Raw genomic sequence first — 18062 nt, forward strand, 5'->3', positions numbered from 1 at the left:
CCATCTTTCAAGTACGATTTAGCCAACTATAAGAATACCTTATGCAGCACTTTGAGAGGCTGAGGCGGGTGGATCACTTGCAGTCAGGAGTTCAAAACCAGCCTGGCCAACATGGTGAAACCTCGTCTCTACTAAAAATACAAAAAAAATTAGTCGGGCACGGTGGTGGGTGCCTGTAATCCCAGCTACTTGGGAGGCTGAGGCAGGAGAATCACTTGAACCTGGGAGGCGGAGGTTGCAGTGAGCCAATATCAAGCCACTGCACTCCAGCCTGGGTGACAGAGCAAGACTCTGTCTCAAAAAAATTAAATTAAATTAAAAACCCTTATATTTAAAATCGTAAAAGAAACTAAGCAGTCACTAAGCAGTTCTGTTCTCAATTTGGAATAAAGACTCTCATTCCATATATTTCACAGATATCTAAATCTAGGCCTGTAACCATTTCTGACATTTTACTCTCTCAAGGTTCATTATGTCTAGATTGTTTTTCTTCAAATAATCTCTCTACCCTGATTTATACTGTGCATAGATGGTTAATCTTCAGATTTTTAATTGCAACGTGACTATATATTTTAATCTAATTTATTGCTTCACATTCAAAGGCATTTCATATAGTTTATTTAAAGGTAAGACTGGAGGCAGCTAATATTTCCATTATGAATCTTCAGTTTACATTTGACCTTTCCTTTGATAATATTAATGATAAATTATGTCACCCTATTATCTAGAATCTAATGACTTTTTTAAATGTTTTATTGAAGTAAAAGAGATTTACAAAGTGAACACATCCATGTAATCACTATCGAGATCAAAACACAGAATACACCAGCACCCAAGAAGCCCACTCTCTCCAGCATCCAAGTCATTAGCAGTTCCACCAGAAGTAACCATTATCCATCATCATAGGTAAATTTTATACATTTTTGAACTCTAGAATTGTGCAATACATATTTATTGGCTTTCATTCATCAATATTAAGCTTGTAAGCTTCAATTCTTTTGTTATATGTAGCAGTTAGCTCATTTATCCTTAGTGCCATATGTTATTTTATTGTATGAGTATACCAACAGTTATTTATCTCTGTAACTGTGAAATGACTTTCAGGTGTTTCCAGTTTGAAGCTATTAACAAATGCTGTTATGAAGATTCTTGTAAATCTTTTTGGTGCACATGTGTATGCATTTGTTCCTCTTGGGTATCTATCTAGGAGTGAAAGTGTTGGATCAAATGGAAAGAGTATTCGGTTCTATTACATAATGTTATGCAAAGTGGTTCTACCATTTTAAACTCCCTAGCAGCAGTGTATGAGAGCTCCAATAGCTCCACATCCTCATCAACTTTTAATATTATCAGTCTTTCATTTTAGCCATTCTGGTTAATGTATTATAGAATCTCATTTTAACATTGAAGTCTTAACTTCCATTTCCCTGAAAAGCAATAAGGTTGAGCACATTATTGTTTGTTTGTTGACTATTTGGATATCTTTTTGTATATATTTGAGAGAGTTTGGGTTGTCTATCTTTCTTTCCCTTTGAGTTGTAGGAGTTCTTTATATATTCTGGATACAAGACTTTTGTCAGGTATGTGTACTACAAATGTCTTCTCCCAGTCTGTGATTTTTCGCTTTCTTAATATAACACTTGGATGAACAACAATACTTAATTTAATGAAGCTTGATATTTGAAGCTTTCATTTATAATTAGTGCTTTTATATCTTGTTATTTTTTAAACCCACCTACTGCAAGGTTACATTCTTCTGTTCTACTTGTAACATTTAGACTTATAATCCAATGTATTAGAAATAGATTTTTATTTATGTTACAAAGCAGGGATCAGGAGTCATTTTTTCCTCACATGGATATTCAAATACCAAGCACCATTGATTGAAAAGACCATCCTTTTTCTACCAAACTGCAGCATCATTTTTGTCATAAAATCAAGTGGTCATATATTTCTGAATCTATTTCTAGACTCTATCTTTTTGGTCCTTCTATCTTTGTCTAATAACATACTGCCTTAATTGCTACAGCTTTACAATGTTTGGTTTCTGATAGTGAAAGTCTTCCAGGTTTCTGCATCTTTCAAGATTTGGCTATATTTTAGCTTTCTGAGAAGTTGCTCCTGAAGTTCACATGAAAGTAAAATTTACCAGCACCATTCGTTAAATAGGGAATCGTTTCCCTATTTCTTGTTTTTGTCAGGTTTGTCAAAGATCAGATAGTTGTAGATGTGTGGTATTATTTCTGAGGGCTCTGTTCTGTTCCATTGGTCTATATCTCTGTTTTGGTACCAGTACCATGCTGTTTTGGTTACTGTAGCCTTGTAGTATAGTTTGAAGTCAGGTAGCGTGATGCCTCCAGCTTTGTCCTTTCGGCTTAGGATTGACTTGGCAATGCAGGCTCTTTTTTGGTTCCATATGAACTTTAAAGTAGTTTTTTTCCAATTCTGTGAAGAAAGTTATTGGTAGCTTGATGGGTATGGCATTGAATCTATAAATTACCTTGGGCAGTATGGCCATTGTCACGATATTGATTCTTCCTATCCATGGAAAACTGTAGAAAGCTGAAACTGGATCCCTTCCTTACACCTTATACAAAAATTAATTCAAGATGGATTAAAGACTTACATGTTAGACCTAAAACCATAAAAACCCTAGAAGAAAACCTAGGCAATACCATTCAGGACATAGGTATGGGCAAGGACTTCATGTATAAAACATCAAAAGCAATGGCAACAAAAGCCAAAATTGACAAATGGGATCTAATTAAACTAAAGAGCCTCTGCACAGCAAAAGAAACTACCATCAGAGTGAACAGGCAACCTACAGAATGGGAGAAAATTTTTGCAATCTACTCATCTTGTCAGAGGGCTAATATCCAGAATCTACAAAGAACTCAAACAAATTTACAAGAAAAAAACAAACTACCCCATCGAAAAGTGGGTGAAGGATATGAACAGACACTTCTCAAAAGAAGACATTTATGCAGCCAACAGATACATGAAAAAATGCTCATCATCACTGGCCATCAGAGAAATGCAAATCAAAACCACAATGAGATATCATCTCACCCCAGTTAGAATGGCCATCATTAAAAAGTCAGGAAACAACAGGTGCTGGAGAGGATGTGGAGAAATAGGAACACTTTGACACTGTTGGTGGGACTGTAAACTAGTTCAACCATTGTGGAAGTCAGTGTGGCGATTCCTCAGGGATCTAGAACTAGAAATACCATTTGATCCAGCCATCCCATTACTGGGTATATACCCAAAGGAATATAAATCATGCTGCTATAAAGACACAGGCACACGTATGTTTATTGCAGCACTACTCACAATAGCAAAGACTTGGAACTAACCCAAATATCCAGCAATGATAGACTGGATTAAGAAAATGTGGCACATATACACCATGGAATACTATGCAGCCATAAAAAAATGATGAGTTCATGTCCTTTGTAGGGACCTGGATGAAGCTGGAAACCATCATTCTCAGCAAACTGTCGCAAGGACGAAAAACCAAACGCTGCATGTTCTCACTCATAGGCGGGAATTGAACAACGAGAACACTCGGACACAGGAAGGGGAACATCACACACCGGGGCCTGTTGTGGGGTGTGGGGACGGGGGACGGATAGCATTAGGAGATACACCTAATGTAAATGACAAGTTAATGGGTGCAGCACACCAACATGGCACATGTATACATATGTAACAAACCTGCACATTGTGCACATGTACCCTAGAAGTTAAAGTATAATAAAAAAAATTTTTTTAAAGTAAAATTTACAATCAGATGTGGTAGCTCACACCAGTAATCCCAGCACTTTGGGAGGCCAAGTGAGAGGATTCATGAAGTCAGGAGTTCAAGGTTACAGTGAGCTATGCACCATTGCCCTCCAGCCCAGGCAATGGATAGAGACTCTTAAAAAAAAAAAATTACATACAAACATTACATTTAATGGTGAAATATTGAAAACTTTCTCCTTAAGATCAGGAAATAGTCAATGATGCCTGCCTACAGTACTCTTTCACATTGCGCTAGCAGCAAGAAAAATAAATACAGAATAAATAAAGTTCAAAAAGAGAAAAAACAAATAAAACTGCTGTGATTTTCAAATGGCATGATTTTACACCTAGAAAATCTTTCTTAAAACTATAGATAAAGTAGGCCAGGCACAGTGGCTTACTTCTATAATCCCAGCACTTTGAAGGATTGCTTGAGATCAGGAGTTTAAGACCAGCCTGGGCAGTACAGTGAGGTATGGTCCTACAGAAAAATTAAAAATGTAGACAAACTATTTAATTCGTTAAAAATATTTTAAATTTACATGATGACTGTCTTCTCTTCCCATAAGTTATATTGAATGATATTGCTTAATTCCAAAACATCTGGGAATTTTATTTTTTTCTTTTTGTTATCACATTCTACCTTTAATTCCATTGTGGTCAGAAAATATCCTTGATATAATTTCTAGTTATTCAAAATGTGTTGTGGCTTGCTTTATGAGCCAGTATATAGTTTAATTTCAGTAAATTTTCCTGTATTTCAGTTCCTCACAACTGTTAATCATTTTGTTCAAGCCTTCTTTACTAAATTTTGCCTACTTGTTCCATCCATTACTAAGAGACATAAGTTATATAGGCTCCCTCTATGATTGTGAATTTTTCCATGTCACTTTGTCTGTTAGTGTTTGTTTATACATCATAAAGCCATATAATTAGGTGAAAACAAATTTAGAGTTTTACATCTTTCAGGTGAAATGACCCATATGCAATGAATCTGTTTATTTTGTGTAACATACCTTGCCTTTAATTCTATTGAATGTTATTACATTAATCTGGCCTCACCAGCTTTTTGTTTTGTTTTGGTTTGGTTGGAGTGGGGAAAATAAAAGCAGGCAGAATTTGCATTGTATATCAGGTTCTCCAGCCTTTTAACTCCAACTTGTACTACTTGCTCACATTTAAGTTCTGTGTCTTCTAAGAAGAATTACAGGTATTTTTTTCCTTTTTATCCACTGATAATCTTTGCCTTTCAATTGGAATATTTAGTCTTCTTCCATTTAATGTTAGTATCAATGTCTTTTAAATGAAATCTACCATGTTATATTTCTTTTAGAGGTTCTTTGCTTCTTCTTTCTCTTTTCTTGTCTTTTTTGAAAATAATCAAGTATTTTTATATTTTGGTTTCCTCCTTTATTAGCTTATTTATTATTTTTAATGATATCTTTGGGATTAAAACATGTTTCTTTGACTTATTACGGTCTAATATATATTAGTACTTATCTCACTTGCCTGACAAACTTATGACCTTAGAACACTAAATCTCTGTGGGGTTTTTTTTGTGTGTGTGTTTTTTTTTTTTTTTTTTTGAGATGGAGTCTTGCTCTGTCGCCCGGGCTGGAGTGCCCTGGCATGATCTCAGCTCACTGGAAGCCCCGCCTCCCGGGTTCACGCCATTCTCCTGCCTCAGCCTACCGAGTAGCTGGGACTACAGGCGCCCGCCACCACGGCCGGCTAATTTTTTGTATTTTTAGTAGAGATGGGGTTTCACCGTGTTAGCCAGGATGGTCTCGATCTCCTGACCTCGTGATCTCCCGCCTCACCCTCCCAAAGTGCTGGAATTGCAGGCGTGAGCCACCGCGCCCAGCCAATCTCTGTGTCTTATTATTGCCATGAATTTTAATTATATAATTAACGTATGTGTAGTAGTCCGTTTTCAAGCTCCTAATAAAGACATACCCAAGACTGGGTAATTTATAAAGAAAAAGAGGTTCACAGTTCCACGTGGCTGGGGAGGCCTCACATTATAGTGGAAGGTGAAAGGCGTATCTTACCTGGCAGCAGGCAAGAGAGAAAATAAGAGCTAAGCAACAGGGGAAACCCCTCATAAAATCATCAGGCCTCTTGAGACTTATTCACTACCATGAGAACAGTATGGGTGAAACTGCCTCTATTATTCAATTATCTCCCACCAGATTCCTCCCACAGCACGTGGGAATTGTGGCTACAATGCAAGATTATATTTGGGTGGGGTCACAGCCAAACTATATCTCTGTGTGTTATATATTTAATTATATGTTTAACATAAATATGTAATGCAACATGACATTACTTTTATTATTCTGCACAGACAATGCTCATTTAAATTTAGCTATATCCCTGCCCCTGGGCTCTGCGTGGGTTTCTGTTCTTTGGCAGCTCCTGAATTCTACTTTTCATCTCCCCAGGACAAGACCCTTAAAGGCTCTACCTAGTGTCTTCAGCCTCTTACCTGAGCCTTTACCTTGGCTTTACCCTAGGAATGGGTCACATACTAACCAGCAATTCCTCAAGGTGGAAAGCAGTGCTGAGGGTGGACTGGCTTCTTAGTGCTTCCCTTCTCTCTGGAATCTCAATTTCATTGCCATGGGAGCCATGGTCTCTCACTTGGCCTCCCCAGCCCTGTGAGACCAGCAAAAACTCTGCTTAGTCACCATGCCTTGCGTGGTTTCATGATGGGAATCTCTGCCTTTTTAAATCAGTTTAATCGTGTTTCCCTTATAGGGAGATTGGAGAGGCTGCAAGCTACTCCATCATGTTGGAAAGTGATAATCTCCCTGATTTCTCGTAATTACAAGTTTTCAATAAAATGCTTCTATTTTCTTGTGGGAGGAGAGATAGGTTTGAGAGGCAGAGTTAGCAAGTATTTTCCCCCAGATATGTAATACGTAATTTTATACTAACTTTTTGTTACAAAAATTTAGTTAATTTGATCATGGACCATTTATTCGCTGCCTCTTTATATTTGTAATTATTTGAGTAGAAAGGGTTTTATTTTTCACATAATGCAGCTTACTCTGGTCTATTTACAGAAGAAGAACATGAACCCTACACAAGTTAAGGAATTTTGTCTGTCATATAATAACTTATTGGAAACCCCAGGACTGAAAAATGGGTTGAGAGATTTCTATCAAATATACTTTTCACTTGTTTCAGAGGTTTCTTAGCCAAAGAGTCGGGTATACTTCTTTCTTCTTTCAAGAAGACAGTGAGTAAAATGCTCATAATTTCTGCAAATATACATCAGACACATGGATTATTGATTTGATCACTCTTACTTGACATTAAAGATAACATTAAATTTTAATTAGATATTATCCACATCAGTTTCTCATGTTTTTGCTGGCTTTTTTTTTTTTTTTGGAATTTTTAAATATATCTAAGCAGACCAGAAACCATTCTTATATCAAGGGACAGCCTAAAGAGAGGTTCTTCCTTAAGTTCCTTGTACATGACCTGATCATTGGTCCTCTCTTTGATGCTTTGATTGACAATAATATTATCAAAAGAAAACTTTTCCTTTTCAATGGAGAGGCTTGCAATACTTTTCTTCTATTATTTAATAGTAACATTGCAAGGAAACAGCATGCATAATTATTGGGAAACATAACATTTAAGAAGCTTTAAAATATAACATGGGAGGGGGCAGGGCCAAGATGGCCAACTAGAAGCAGCCGTGATGGGAGGCTCCCATCTAAAAGAACCAAAACACCATGCGAATCCAGCACAGGCAGCCGAGGTATCCAGGTTGTGTCATCAGGACTGACTAGGCAGCTGGTGTGACCCACAGAGAGGAAGAGCAGTGTGGTGCTGTGGCCCACCTGACAGCCCCACATAACCGGGTAGTTCCCACTCCCCCAGCCAAGGGAGGCAGTGAGGGAGTGGGCTACCCAGCCAGGGAAACTGTGCTCTTTCCACGGAACTGTGCAACCCACGGATCAGAAGATTCAACTCATGAGCCCATGCCACCAGGGCCTAGAGTCCCAACCACGGAGCTGCGCAGATTCTCAACAGCCACTCAGCTAGAATCTGCTTAGGCCTGCTGAGTTCCCTGGGGGAAGGACAGCTGCCTGCTCTCTAAGCCATCTGAGCTTCTTGTGTGAGGGGCAGCAGCCAACACTGGGACCGATAGCTGCCTAACACTAAGCTCCTGGGGCAAGAGATGGGCAGCAGCCATCTCTATAGTTCCAGGCCAGGCTTTTCCCCTGCTGGAGCCAGGGTGGCTGGACAGTGTGGTCCCAAGAGGTATTCCCCACAGCCCAATAAACCAGCTGTGGCAGACTGCACCAGAGTGCCTCTTCAGGCCTGACCCTGACCCATCCCTCCTCACTGAGCAGGACCTCCCTGCATGAACTCCAATAACTCCAGCCAGGAGCTAGGGACAGAACTCTGATCTCCCTTGGCCTGAGCCCCTAGCAGGAGGGATAGCCGTATCCTCCGCAGACCAGCAGACTTAGTCTTTCCTGCTAGTTCTGAGGAATCCGGGCAGCCCAGACGAGGCAGTTTGCCCCCAGCGCAGCATACCCCCTCCACAAAGGGACAATCAAAGTGCTTCATTAAATGGGCCCTGCTCCCTGTGACACCCAACTGGGTTGTCAGATACCCTGTACAGGAGCATTTCTGCTGGCATCAGTTCGGTGCCCCTCGAGGTCAGTGATCCCAGAGGAAAGAGCAGGCACCCATCTTTTCTGTTCTCCAGCCTCCTCAAGTGATATCTTCAGGTGCAGGAGTGAACCAGATGAATAGGGCCTGAAGTGAGCTCCCAGCAAACCACAGCAGCCCTACAGAAGAGGGACCCAACCATTAAAAGAAAAAAAACAACAAACAGGAAGCAACAACAATAGCATTAACAAAAAGTTCCCACAAAAACCTCATCCAAGGGTCAGCAAGCTCAAAGATCAAACTAGACAAACTCATGAAGACGAGAAAGAATCAACGAAAAAATGCTGAAAACTCAAAAGGCCAGAGTGCGTCTTCTCCTTCAAATGATCACAACACCTCTCCAGCAAGGATGCAGAACTAGACGGAGGATGAGATGAACAAATTGACAGAAGTAGGCTTCAGTAGATACGTAATAACAAACTCCACTGAGCTAAAGGAGCAAGTTCTAACCCAATTCAAAGAAGCTAACAACCTTGATAAAAGATTACAGGAGCTGCTAACTAGAATAATCAATTTAGAGAGGAACCTAAATGACCTGATGGAGCTGAAAAACAACACAAGAACTTCGTGAAGCATACACAAGTACCAATAGCTGAATCGATGAGCAGAAGAAAGAATATCAGAGTTTGAAGACCATCTTGCTGAAATACGGCAGGCAGACAAGATTAGAGAAAAAAGAATGAAAAGGAATGAACAAAACCTTCCAGAAATATGGGACTATATAAAAAGACCGAACCTACAATTGATTGGAGTACCTGAAAGAGATGGGGAGAATGGAACCAAGTTGGAAAACACACTTCAGGATATTATCCAGAACTTCCCCAACCTAGCAAGACAGGCCAACATTCAAATTCAGGAAATACAGAGAGCACCATTAAGATACTCACAAGAAGATCAACCCCAAGGCACACGATGATCAGATTCTCCAAGGTCAAAATGAAGGAAAAAAATGTTAAGGCAGCCAGAGAGAAAGACCAGGTAACCTACAAAGAGAAGCCCATCAGACTAACAGTGGATCTCTCAGCAAAAACTCTATAAGCCAGAAAGGGGGCGGTGGTGGCAATATTCAACATTCTGAAAGAAAAGAATTATCAGCCCAGAATTTCATATGCAGCCAAACTAAGCTTCATAAGTGAAGGAGAAATAAAATCCTTTGCAAACAAGCAAATGCTGAGGGATTTCACCACCTCCAGGAGTGCCCTGCAAGAGCTCCTGAAGGAAGCACTAACTATGAAAAGGAAAAACCGGTACCAGTCACTGCAAAAACACACCAAAATATAAAGGCCAAAGACACTATGAAGAAACTGCATCAACTAGTGTGCAAAATAACCAGCTAGCATCATTATGACAGGATCAAATTCACACATAACAATATCAACCTTAAATGTAAATAGACTAAATGCCCCAATTAAAAGACACAGATTGAAAAATTGGATAAAGGGTCAAAACACATCAGTATGCTGTATTCCGGAGACCCATCTCATGTGCAAAGACACACATAGGCTCAAAATGAAGGGATGGAGGAAAATTTACCAAGCAAATGGAAAGCAAAAAAAAAAAAAAAAAAAAACAAAGCAGGGATTGCATCCTACTCTCTGACCAAACAGACTTTGAACCAACAAACGTCAAAAAAGACAAAGAAGGGCGTTACATAATGGTAAAAGGATCAATTCAACAAGAAGAGCTAACTGTCATAAATATATATATGCACGCAATACAAGAGCACCCAGATTCATAAAACAAGTTTTTAGAGACCTACAAAGAGACTTAGACTCCCACACAATAATTGTGGGAGACTTTACCACCCCATTGTCAATATTAGACAGATCAACAAGACAGAAAATTAACAAGAATATTCAGGACTTGAACTCAGCTCTAATCAAGTGGACCTAATAGACATGTACAGAACTCTCCACCCCAAATCAGCAGAATATACACTCCTCAGTGCCACATGGCACTTATTCGAAAATTGACCACATAATTGGAAGTAAAACACTTCTCAACAAATGCAAAAGAATGCAAATCATAACAAACAGTCTCACACCACAGTGCAATAAAATTGGGACTCAGGATTAAGACACTCACTCAAAACCACACAACTACATGTGAAGTGAATAACCTGCTCCTGAATAACTTGTGGGTAAATAATGAAATTAAAGCAGAAGTCAAGAAGTTCTTTGAAACCAATGAGAACAAAGAGAGAATGTACCAGAATCTCTGGGACACAGCTAAAGCAGTGTTAAGAAGAAAGTTTATAGCACTAAATGGCCCCATCAGAAAACTAGAAAGATCTCAAGTCAACACCCTAACATCACAATTGAAAGAGCTAGAGAAGCAAGAGCAAACAAATCCAAAAGCTAGCAGAAGACATGAAATAACTAAGATCAGAGCAGAACTGCAGGAGATAGAGACATCAAAAACCCTTCAAAAAATCAATGAATCCAGGAGCTGGCTTTTTGAAAAAAAAATTAACAAAATAGATAGACTGCTAGCTAGACTAATAAAGAAGAAAAGAGAGAATAATCAAATAGACACAATAAAAATTGCTAAAGGGGATATCACCACTGACTCCACAAAAATACAAAGTACCATTAGACAATACTATAAACACCTCTATGCAAATAAACTGTAAAATCTAGAAGAAATGTATAAATTCCAGGATACATACACCCTCCCAATACTAAACCAGGAAGAAGTCGAATCCCTGAATAGACCAATATCAAGTTCTGAAATTGAGGCTGTAATGAATAGCCTACCAAAAAAATCCCAGGACTAGGCAGATACACAGCCGAATTCTACCAAAGTTACAAAGAGGAGCTGGTACCATTCCTTCTGAAACTATTCCAAACAATAGAAAAGGAGGGGCTCCTCCCTAACTCATTTTATGAGGCCAGCATCATCCTGATACCAAAACCTGCCAGAAACACAAGAAAGAAAGAAAACTTGGCCGGGTGCAGTGGCTCACACCTGTAATCCCAGCACTTTGGGAGGCCAAGACGGGCAGATCACGAGGTCAGGAGATCAAGACCATCCTGGCGAACACGGTGAAACCCCGTCTCTACTAAAAATACAAAAAATTAGCCGGGCGCAGTGGCAGGCGCCTGTAGTCCCAGCTACTCGGGAGGCTGAGGCAGGAGAATGGCGTGAACCCGGGAGGCGGAGCTTGCAGTGAGCCAAGGTAGCGCCACTGCACTCCAGCCTGGGTGACAGAGCGAGACTCCGTCTCAAAAAAAAAAAAAAAAAAAAGAAAGAAAGAAAACTTCAGGCCAATATCTCTGATGAACATCGATGCAAAAATCCTCAATAAAATACTGGCAAACCAAATCCAGCAGCACATCAAAAAGCTTGTCCACCACGATTAAGTCAGCTTCATCCCTGGGATGCAAGGCTGGTTCAATATATGCAAATCAATAAATGTAATCCATCACATAAACAGAACTAATGACAAAAACCACATGATTATCTCAATAGACGCAGAAAGGCCTTCAATAAGTCAACATCCCTTCATGTTAAAAACTCTCAATAAACTAGGTATTGATGGACCATATCTCAAAATAATAAGAGCTGTTGTCATAAATGACAAACCCACAGCCAATATAATCCTGAATGAGCAAAAGCTGGAAGCATTCCCTTTGAAAACTGGCACAAGATAAGGATGCCCTCTCTCATCACTACTATTCAACATAGTATTGGAAATTCTGGCCAGGGCAATAGCCAAGAGAAAGAAATAAAGTGTATTCAAATAGTAAGAGAAGAAGTCAAATGGTCTCTGTTTGCAGATGACATGATCCTATATTTAGAAAACCCCATCATCTCAGCCCCAAAACTCCTTAAGCTGATAAGCAACTTCAGCAAAGTCTCAGGACAGAAAATCAATGTGCAAAAATCACACGCATTCCTACACACCAACAATAGACAATCAGAGAGCCAAATCAAGACTGAACTCCCATTCACAATTGCTACAAAGAGAATAAACTACCTAAAAATACAGCTAACAAGAGACGTGAAGGACCTCTTCAAGGAGAACTATAAACCACTGCTCAAGGAAATGAGAGGACACAAACAAATGGAAAAACATCCCATCCTTCTGAATAGGAAGAATCAATATCGTGATGTGTGTATAACCCGCTTTGGCTATCTTCTTCATTGTAACTTCCATAAAATATTTCTTGGGAATGAAATACTCTAAATATTGAGGTATCATGCTTTCTTTTTTTTATTTTTTTATTTTTTTATTAATTTTTTTTGCATACAAAAACAATAAACATTTTCTAAAAATACATACAAACAAAAAGATGCGTATCAAACATATTAGGAAGGTTGCACATGGGAAGTCGGGGAATAGAAATGGGGGGTGGGAGTTAAAATAAATGAGAGAGCGACTTTATATGGATCAGTGATAATAACTCAATCCTCTATTTGACAAAGAAGAGGGAGAAGGAAGAGGAAGAAAAAGAAAGTGGGATAAAGGATCAGAAAGGGAGGAAAATAGAAAAAATTAGAGTATGACTCCAGGGTAGACCTGTTTTGTTGTCACTGAGTTGGTTGGTTGGTTTGTCTATTGTATTCTTCATGTTTCACCAAGTTGGCCAGACTGGTCTCGAACTCCTAGCCCGAAGTGATCAACCCGCCTTGCCCCCCAGAGTGCCGGGACCACAAGCGTGAGCCACCACGTCCAGCCCCCACATTGCTTCTGGCCTCCGTGGTAGACCTCCCATACGGAGCGGCCAGGCAGAGGAGCTCCTCACTTCTACCCAGACACAGGGTGGCCGGGCAGAGGAGCTCCTCACTTCCCAGACGGAGCGGCCAGGCAGAGACTCTCCTCACTTCTTCCCAGACGATAGGTAGCCGGGCAGAGGCGCTCCTCACTTCTACCCAGACACGGGGCGGCCGGGCAGAGGCGCTCCTCACTTCTTCCCAGACGATAGGTGGCCAGGCAGAGGCACTCCTCACTTCCCAGACGATGGGTGGCCGGGCAGAGGCGCTCCTCACTTCCCAGACGATGGGTGGCCGGGCAGAGACGCTCCCCACCTCCCAGATGGGGTGGCGGCTGGGCAGGGGCTGCAATCCCAGCACCCTGGTAGGCCAAGGCAGGCGGCTGGAGGGCAGAGGCTGCCGCGAGGCCAGACCACGCCACCACACTCCAGCCCGGGCAACACTGAGCACTGGGTGAGCGAGACTCTGTCTGCAGTCCCAGTACCTCGGGAGGCTGAGGCGGGCAGAGCACTCGGCGTCAGGAGCTGGCGACCAGCGTGGCCAAGATGGCGAACGCGTGCCTGCAGCGAAAGGAGAAAAGGCAGGCAGCGGTGGCGCGCACCGGCAGTCCGAGGCAGTCTGCGGCGCGGGCAGCAGCAAGCCGAGTAGATTGCAGTCTGGGCCACAGAGGGAAAGAAGAAAGAAAGGAAGGAAGGAAGGAAGGAAGGAAGGAAGGAAGGAAGGAAGGAAGGAAGGAAGGAAGGAGGGAGGGAAGGAATGAATCATGCTTTCTTTGTGGCAGTTTATAAGGTTTGTTTTTCTTCCCAGATTGTCACGTGGCAAGTGATTGAGATCATTAGCCAACTAGGTAAGTTTGTCTTTTGCACAATGAACTTCCTCAACTAATGTGCACAAATTCTATCATTCACATAAAAATGTATTTGGAAAGTATGATTAATGACATTAAATTAATCTGAGACACACATTTGTAAATATTTTATCAGCTCTGAAATCAAGATACACGTTATAATTACTGGCTTGCCATATTTAACTGGCAGCATTTAAAAAAATTTTAGTGACACATAAAATAAAGGTATAACTTATATTCAGTATGGTACCATGAAGTGAATTAACTGCAGTGTTAATGTTCTACAAACCTGATTAGATATGACAGACACATTTTTGACTAAATGATCTTAACTACTTGGAATATTTTCCCCCTGTAATTTATTGAAAGCAAATTCAGAACAAAGTTGTTTTATTATATTTTTATACCAGAAACCTCATATTAATTCTGGATATCAGGTAGGGAAGATTTCTCTTCACATTTATGTGTCACCACCACCCTCCCCACCAAAGACTTGATATCTTTCATCTCCTTTAAGGTTCGTGCTCTCCTTGTCCTTTTAGTTTTCAGTTATCTCCATATCACTTCACGTGCCCATTCTCCTGCTCTTGCAGCTACAAAATCAGTTCAGTTTCCTATTATCTACCATTTCAGTGATCAGAAAGCTACTTGCTAGTCTTGCCCCTCCTATTTGCTTCACATTTCCTACTATTTTCTTGATTTGGAAATGGGATTATGAGAAATGCCTTCCCAATGTATCTCAAAGTGTTTTTGTGAAGATGAAGTATGTGAAAACTCATCGAGAAGTATTAAATTTGACACAAAGAGACCCAATCCAGTTATGTTATTTGATATTATTTTGACCGCAACTGCTGTAGATGAGGGACTTAGTTTGAGACACTCCCGCTCACTGCTGGGATTCAGGCAGGTTTAGGCTTGTTTTGCGAACTGATGAGATATACCTGTCAGAAGCCTGTTTACAGGGCCAAGGAGCCACCTGAGAAAGATCCTGAGTTACATCAGTTCCTGGGGTTCAGACATATGTGGGCATGTCTAATAAACTGATGCATCTGTTCAGTCAGGAACCTGGATGCTCAGAAACAGATCTATCCTACATAAGAAGGAGGCTAGCTTGAGTAATTTAACCCAACACCAATGTCTACTTGTTGGTGAGGAGTAAGAACTCTGAACACAATATGATGGTAGTCACTCAAATCTGTCCTTAGTCGTGATTCCTGGAAGCTCTGCCACTAGGACAGCAAAGGTTTTAAGTAGAAATATCCCTCTCAGAAAGTTAACTGCAATCTGAAGACTAAAGAATGAGGAGGACAAGGAGAGGGAGGAAAAGTTCAAACAGCAATTTAGCAAATACCTTAATGTATAGAGAAAGAACATACGCAATTTCAGATGTCAGATCTCCTCATTTTCCTCCCTACAACCTGGCTGCCTCATATCAACCTTCCTTACTGTCACAGAGTAATTTTTCTGAAATCAGACTCACTATTTTACTCCCCTGTTAAATACTCATATGTCTCAGCATTTCCAACCAATTTTCAAATTATTTAGCATGTCATACAAAGCCCATCATAAGAATCATAAGCTGTCCCAGATACATTTTTTACTCAAAATAAGTATGATACTGAAAAAGGTGAGAAGTATGAGATAATACTAACCATAAAAACTATAAAAATTGATCCTGTACTATACTAGAACTACGTAAAACATACTCACACTGAATATAGCCCAAATATAGCCCACATTAAATTTTTTTTTAGATTTCTTGATTCAAACATCAATATTATACCAACATGGCAAACGACATATGTCATCATAAATTTTGCTACTTTTAATTCACGGAAGACTTTAGCAAAATAATACTGGCATTATTGTTCACTTTTCATCTTGGATCAATTTGTTGTGAAAGTGACCTTTTTCCATTGCAATTTTTACCATGAAACACAAAGTAAGATGTGAAACTGCCTCTACCTTAGGCAAAGCTGACTTAATCTTATGAGGATGACATGATAAAAGCCTGATAGTTAAAAAGCCTTTTGTCTTTGTCATTTTTTTTCCCCCACTGAAGTTAATGTCATCATTTTTAGAAAAGCTATTTTTGTATTTGCCTTGTTTTGTTTTAGGATCATTGCTGACTACTGTTATTGTTATTTTAGGTATATGAAGTCTCGAAGTAAAACAGGTTTTTTTATAATTTTCAAATGTGACCCCTATATGCAGTTTATTTTATGCTATTGCACATTACAGAAATTAAGATTTTTCACCAAAAATATTACTTTTAATAGAAAGTGTTTATCACAGTCAACAGCACTCACTTTTTAATCTTTGTAATGAATCTATACATTTTCAGTGAGTATTTTTTCTATTACATTAAGCTTAGCTATATTGGCAATATGTTTCTTTTAACATTCCAAAAATGTTTGCTTATACACTGGAATGTTTGCAAATGTCTACATATAAGCAAAGGGTTGTCTACAAATCCAGGTACAAGTTTCAAGACCCCCTCTCAGTAACATGTCAGTCAGAATTTTTTATTTGTTCGAAAGAGAAATAATTATAATGGAAACTAAACTTCACAAAAATGGTGATTTTTTTTTAAGAATCTGGGCAGCTCATAAAATGGAAAGAGGGGCCATCTGAGAACCTCCAGAGTCCCCAGAAACCCTCCCTGAGCCACCCATTCTTCCCCTAGGGAAGGCCTAGTTACCATTACTGAAGACCCTATCACCTCCCCTTCCCTAACTTCCTCAGACAGTTCTCTCCCTCAGTTCCCACCATTATCTTTTAAAGCCTTAAATTCCTCACATCTTTCTGTTTCGTCTTTATCAACACTTCCCTATTTCAACTTTCCTCTCCTTTCACCTAGACTGATAGAATAACCTTCCTACCTTCCTTCTTTTTGAAAAAATTTCTATGTGATAAGTGAATATTCCCAGCTGATACCGGCATCATCAATAAAATAATTATTTAACTATGTATTTACTGAGTGACTACTATGCAGTGGCATTGTGCTGGGACCCAAAGATTAAACAGAAAAATCATAGGTGTTCAATGATACAGAGGATAGAGGTTCAGTGATAGAGAGGAACAGTAATTAAATTCTTACACAAAGAGATTGTAGCAGAGCCTGCTACTTGTCCTCCAATATAATTTATTTTGTCTTCCTTGATAAGTGAACTTTTATATGGGTATAATGAATACTCCATTTCCCAGACTCCCTCATTATTGGAAATTATCACACTATTACAGGAAAGGAGAGTTTGCCCTTCTTGTCTCCTGTCTCCCTGCTGGCAGGCATGTGTAACTGATGGCTATCTAGGATGGCACACAGGACGACTATGCCTGTGGGATGGTTGAGTAACAAGATAAAAGCTGTGTCCTTGGATGACCTCGTGCATCAAAACTGCCCTGCCAGCCCTGGGACAGCCTACCTACAGGCTATTACACTAAGAGCAGTAAGCTTCCTTCTTGTTTAAACCTCTTATTTAAACATTGTTATCTGAGGTCTCTATTACATAGACTGTAATGAGGGGGAGTGTGTGTGTGGGTGTGTGTATATACATATATGTATACGAATGTTAGTTTGTATTTACAAACTGTAACTTTTTGTATTTACAATCTGTAACTTATAGACTGTAATAAGTTATAGGAAACATTGAAAAGAGGAATCTGATCTACTTAGGAAGATCAAGATGTCATCAATTCAGTTATTAAAAAAAACTAATGAAAGAAACTGAAGAAGGCACAAATAAATGGAAAGATATCCTATGTTCATGGATTGGATAATTTAATATTGTTAAAATGTCCATACTATCAAAAGCAATCTAGATTCGATACAATCCCTATCAAAATTCCAATGTGACTTTTTGCAAAAATAGAAAAAACAATCCTTAAATTTGTGTAGTAATACAAAGACTGCAAATAGCTAAAACAATCTTGAGCAAAAACAATAAAATTGGAGGCATCACACTGCTTGATTTCAAAATATACTACAAAACTGTAATAACCAAAACAGTATGAT

General features: G+C 39.5%; 1 long non-coding RNA gene across 2 annotated transcripts in view; it reads left to right on the plus strand.

Moving 5' to 3' along the window:
- The window catches only part of LOC129479381 (uncharacterized), a 288512-nt gene that overhangs the window by 254852 nt on the left and 15598 nt on the right, over positions 1 to 18062 (plus strand). The window contains exons 3-5 of one of the 2 annotated variants that reach the window (XR_008656666.2): positions 762 to 906; positions 14008 to 14047; positions 17291 to 17496. This is a non-coding gene — a long non-coding RNA (uncharacterized lncRNA). The remainder of the gene's footprint in view (positions 1 to 761; positions 907 to 14007; positions 14048 to 17290; positions 17497 to 18062) is intronic. The other variant, XR_010120251.1, reaches the window with a different exon arrangement.

This window comes from Symphalangus syndactylus, chromosome 3 (assembly GCF_028878055.3).
Source record: "Symphalangus syndactylus isolate Jambi chromosome 3, NHGRI_mSymSyn1-v2.1_pri, whole genome shotgun sequence".
NCBI classification, from domain to species: Eukaryota; Metazoa; Chordata; class Mammalia; order Primates; family Hylobatidae; genus Symphalangus; species Symphalangus syndactylus.